We start from the raw sequence: 5,103 nt of genomic DNA on the forward strand, positions 1-5,103 counted from the left end.
CTCTCTTGTCTCTTTAGAAGCATCCGGTCGGATGTCTTTTCAGGTCTTGTTCTGAGCTGTATGGACAGCTATGCCCCGACAGGATCCATTATGGCGGACTTGGACTTGAAAGAACGTGAGTACAGGTAGAGGCTTCTGGCCGTAGGATTCTCGGGCATCCATCTTTGCAGTTCTTGGAATAAATCATTCGGTTAGCGTCTTCTTCCTCCAGGTTTCTCTGAGCCTCATCAGCTCACCATCGGTCTCACCTCGGTCATCTCCTTTTGCATTCTCTCAGTCCTCGCAGCCATTTTCCTTGCCAGGAGATTTCTGTCCGTGTTGTGTCCCCGTTGTCTGTCACGTCTGTCTGTCCGTGTCACGGGTGTGTGCACACACATTTGTGCCGGAGCTGCTCTGCCCTGCCGCATAGCCCGGTGCAATAGGAGAAGTCCCGGGGACCTGGACTTTGTAATGTGGGGTGTAGTTGGACTCTAGGTGGGATTTGGAGATGGACACAGGATATCTGGAGCTCTTAAGTTATCCTGCAACAGTTTGACTCTTGTCCTAACTTTTTTTTCAGATTCAGATGGATTAAATGTGTGCCAGAGGGCCCCATCCCGGGTGAGTGGTTTCCCCTGAGCAGGTGAGGCACCATTTGTCTCTGCAGCAGAAGTGTATGTGGTGACTCTGTTACAGCCCTGTTCTTTGTCTTTCTTTTTAGGAAGTCAATCTGGGTACCAGCAGTCAAGGTGAGCAGTGGAGAGAAGTAGTTGTTATTGCTCAGCTCTCAGTGTCTGGTGCAGCTCTAAGTTTCCATTCTCTTTTTTTGTGGTTTAGGCAATCCACTCGGAGTACGCCGAGCCCCCGTCACCAGCCGGCCGATGCACCGGGTTCCCTGCATGTGTGAGCCCTGTGGATGCGTTACAGGATCTGGTGATGAAGCCCAGAACTTTTCTATTTAAAGGTGCCATCCAGGTGGCCTTGGGCACCTGCCAAGGAGTTGGGGTGAGTCGGGGAAGTAGGGAGGAGGAGTGATGGTCCCCTCAGGTTTCAGCCATGCCAAATCACCTCATCTCCTCTTAACCCAGGCACCCCCCGGGACGACGGCCTCGGTCTCCGAGCGTGCCCGAAGCGTGCGGCCCGAGCAGCTGAGCGTTCTTAGGAGAAGGGTGAGTAGCAGACTTGTGGGGTTTTGGCCGAGGGGCTGCCGAGATCGGGCACTGATGTTTGGTTTTCTTTAATACAGCTGTCTGAGAGACACCAGCCCGGTGCCAGCAGGAGCTTCCCAGCTGACGAGGTGGCCTTTCTTCGCACCCGAGACCGGCATCCCCAGATGTGCGAGAGATAAGTAGAGGGCCACGACCCACAGAGGGGATGAAAGCAGGGTGCTGGTTTGGGAATTACTGGGAGGGGTTTTTGTTTCCCCTTCGGAGGTGGCGGTGTCCCTGAAGCGGCCCCTTAGGCCCCATAAAAGCAAAGCCTGACTTTGGATCACAGTGCTGAGGTGCGCAGGGCAGAGCAGTCCCGGTGTGTATTGTGTCACTTGTCTTTTGTGTTTTATGTGTTGTTTGCATATGGCATGTCTTTTACCTGAGCCCTTTGAGGGGCCTGTCAGAAACCCTGGCATCATTGTTAGCATCTGTGCTCTCTGCATTCCTCGGCCTGGCAGCCAGGCCATAGAACTTTTGACTCGGGATCTCAGACAGGCATCAGACTCTCTTGTCTCTTTAGAAGCATCTGGTCGGATGTCTTTTCAGGTCTTGTTCTGAGCTGTATGGACAGCTATGTCCCGCCAGGATCCATTATGGCGGACTTGGACTTGAAAGAACGTGAGTACAGGTAGAGGCTTCTGGCCGTAGGATTCTCGGGCATCCATCTTTGCAGTTCTTGGAATAAATCATTCGGTTAGCGTCTTCTTCCTCCAGGTTTCTCTGAGCCTCATCAGCTCACCATCGGTCTCCCCTCAGTCATCTCCTTTTGCATTCTCTCAGTCCTCGCAGCCATTTTCCTTGCCAGGAGATTTCTGTCCATGTTGTGTCCCCGTTGTTTGTCACGTCCTGTCCTGTGTCACGGGTGTGCGCACACACATTTGTGCCGGAGCTGCTCTGCCCTGCCGCATAGCCTGGTGCAATATGAGAAGTCCTGCGGACTTGAAGTTTGTAATGTGGGGTGTGGTTGAACTCTAGGTGCGATGTGTCGATGGACACAAGATATCTGGAGCTCTTAAGTTATCCTGCAGCCCTTTGACTTTCGTCCTAACTTTCTTTCAGATGCAGATGGATAAAATCCAGGGCAGAGCCCCCCATCCCAGGTGAGGGGATTGCCCTGAGCAGGTCAGTCACTCTTTGTTTCTGCAGAGGGAGCATAAATGGTGGCTGTTACAGCAGTGTTCTTTGTCTCTCTTTTTAGGAAGTCAAGGCCGAGTGGGTGAGGTGAGCATTGAGTAGCGTACAGAAGCAGTTGTTATTGCTGATGTCTCAGTTTTTGTGCAGTTGTAAGCATCTCCTCTTGTTTTTGTTGTCTTTTAGCTGGTCCACTTGCCCTCTATCCTGGCCGAGCATATCCGTGCCAGGTGTGTGCAGGCTTAAGGTATTGTTGTGGCATCCTTGTCAGATTTGGGAGGTTGTGTTTTCACAGTATCTCAGCAAATTTTCTGCTTTGTTTCTTTGCAGGTGCTGTCGCTGCCCTAGGCACGCCAAGGAACAGAGGAGGGCAGGTGAGTCGGAGTTTAGGCAGGCTGACCCATAGGTGAGCGTTACACAGCAGCATGCTAAGCGTGTACCTTTTCTTTTCGCCGGTATCTTCCGGGCACCCTCTGGAGTCAAATCAAGATTTGAGGTGAGCCGGGGCAGTGGTGCAGAGGAGTCCCGGGGATTACTGTTTTTGAGGGCAATAGTCAGGTTTTCTGTTTTGTCTTAGGTACCCTGAGGAGGCTCGTAGCCAAAGCTTGGAAACGGCAGCACCGAAGCACACACGGAGAGCATCTCGACGTCCACGTCCGACCGAGGATGGATTTTGTCCGCTCCTCTTCCAAAAGCTAAGTGTCGGGGCCAGTGGCTGGGAGAAGGGTAAAAACCTTTACTCTCACAGGAGGCAATCAGATGTCAGCTTAGGGGACAGGTCTGTAGGGGGGTGGGCTCTCTGGAAGTAAAGGGAGAGGGTTTCCCCTCAGCCTCGCCAGAGCCTTTGCCGGGCAGGGCAGTTCCGACCCATCTCCACATCTTCGCGTACTTTGTGTCGTCCGCCTTCCTCGACTCGACGTCGTCACGGATCTTTCCCCCGAGGAGCTCGCCTTCACGTCCGGAGCTACGGCCACGGTCACCCGGCAGTCGGCTTCTTTCTCTAGGCTCGCCGAGCCTCTCGAGCATCCTCTTAATTGCTGTGGCACTAACTTGTTTTAACGAGTTCCGTTTCATCATCACGTGCTCTCGTCATAGGGCTTCCTTTCCTTTGGCATCATCAGCCTCTGGCTCATCTTGCGTTAGGAATCTCGGGTCCCTACGGGGACAGTGCCAGGCAGTTGCCACTCGTCTCTGTGTTATGTCGTCTGTGTCTATGTTATGTCGTCTGTGTTATGTAGTCTGTGTCCATTGTCTTACGTGTCACAGGCCTTTGTCACGTCTCGATGCTTTATTGGCACTATTCCGTGCCACATTGCCCATATTCTAGTCACGTTCCTTTCCGGATATCCCTTATTCCGGCATCTTTACATTTTTACTCTTTGAGACAGGAATGTCTCAAAGGGACAAGATGTTCTCATCCGTCTTCCTTCTCACTACCGGCTTTGGTAGTGCCTTTTTTTCCACGCCATTCTCTTGGACTTCTGGAGGAAGCGTCTTACACCCTCCTCATGTGACTGCAGAAGTTCTATAGGTTCTATCTTCTCAAAGGGTATAGGGCTCAAGAATTAGTATCTTCCAGAGAGTTACCTCAAGTCCTGGCTTATACTGTATGTGCTTACATTGCTTGTACCTATGCTGGCTTATACTGTATGTACTTAGATTGTGTGTACCTATGTTGGCTTATACTGTATGTACTTACACTCCATGTACACTTGCACTGTATGCGTCGGCTTATATCGCGTGTACTTACGTTGTACCACTTATGGTCGGAGCTGCCCTGCCCTGGCACATAGTCACAGTTAGGTAGAACAGTTATAAAAACTTGACTGTTCATCTGTCTTTTATGGGATTTTGGGTAGAAAATTTATTGGTCCAGAGCGGGGACAAGTCCTAGCTGTCAGCCACTCGTTGACCGCTTCCTGTCGTCTCACAGGTCCCCGAGGCTACCGATTTCCCCAGAATCTACCATTTGACGTCGAGGAGCGGCAGCCAGAAGAAGCGTGGAAGCGCGTTCTTCAGCGTCTCGAGTAAGAGCCACAGGGAACGTTTAAATGGGAGGAGTGCGTGAGCATGTGTCTGTGTCTGTCTGTGTCTGCTCATCTCTGAGTGTGTGAGCGCATGCTGACTGGATTTAACCGTGTGACTTTTGCTTTTCAGGTTTTTCAACTCATTTGTAAATTTAGAGTAAAAAATCCCTAGCCTGGTTCCCCACCGCCACCCCCGGCTGGGTTTTTTTTTTCTTTTTTTTTTGCCCCCTGGCTGGGTTTTTTTTCCCCGGTCCCGGTCGGTCTGCGAGGCGACGTTCATCGCCAAAGTTTGGGCGCGCACCGTCCAGGGACTGGGTATTTCGTCAGGCAGGAGGATTTTTTGGAGGCTCCTGGGAACCACGTTCCTGAGGACCAAGGATTGCTGGGGTGTAATTTAGCAGTTGTGAGGGGAGGGACGGTGAGTTTGTGTGTCATTTGAAGGGGGTGTTAATGGTAGATGAGTGCTGTTTTTTGTGTGCTTTTGTTGTTTTGGGTGTCCTGTAACAATAAATCCACATGTAATGAAAATAGAAAAAGGTTATAATCTTGTGTTAATGTGTGTGTTGTGTTGTATTGCTCTGTATTGCAGGGTGAGCACAGGGTGAACTCTCTCCTCCTTGCTGTGACACCTGGGCTGGCAGGGATGACACAGTGACCTCTGCCAGCCCATGCTGCCTGTGCCATCACCTGGCACTGACGTGTTTGATGAAAATCCTTTCGCTGGGATTTTTCTCCTGAGAAGCCTCAGAACAGAA

General features: G+C 51.3%; 1 long non-coding RNA gene across 3 annotated transcripts; it reads left to right on the forward strand.

Annotated features, from left to right (window-relative positions):
- Positions 1 to 1,230: 1,230 nt before the first annotated feature.
- Positions 1,231 to 5,097, forward strand: LOC129046886 (uncharacterized). Of its 3 annotated transcripts, none has more exons than XR_008508733.1 (6): positions 1,231 to 2,290; positions 2,389 to 2,411; positions 2,508 to 2,568; positions 2,652 to 2,817; positions 2,899 to 4,348; positions 4,938 to 5,097. It is a non-coding gene; the product is annotated as an uncharacterized LOC129046886 (long non-coding RNA). The 3 variants fall into 3 exon arrangements; XR_008508732.1 differs by having other exon boundaries at positions 2,508 to 2,551; XR_008508731.1 differs by having other exon boundaries at positions 1,231 to 2,411; positions 2,508 to 2,551.
- The last annotated feature ends 6 nt before the right edge of the window (positions 5,098 to 5,103 follow it).

The sequence above is a fragment of the Molothrus ater genome, chromosome 19 (assembly GCF_012460135.2).
Source record: "Molothrus ater isolate BHLD 08-10-18 breed brown headed cowbird chromosome 19, BPBGC_Mater_1.1, whole genome shotgun sequence".
Lineage (NCBI taxonomy): Eukaryota > Metazoa > Chordata > Aves > Passeriformes > Icteridae > Molothrus > Molothrus ater.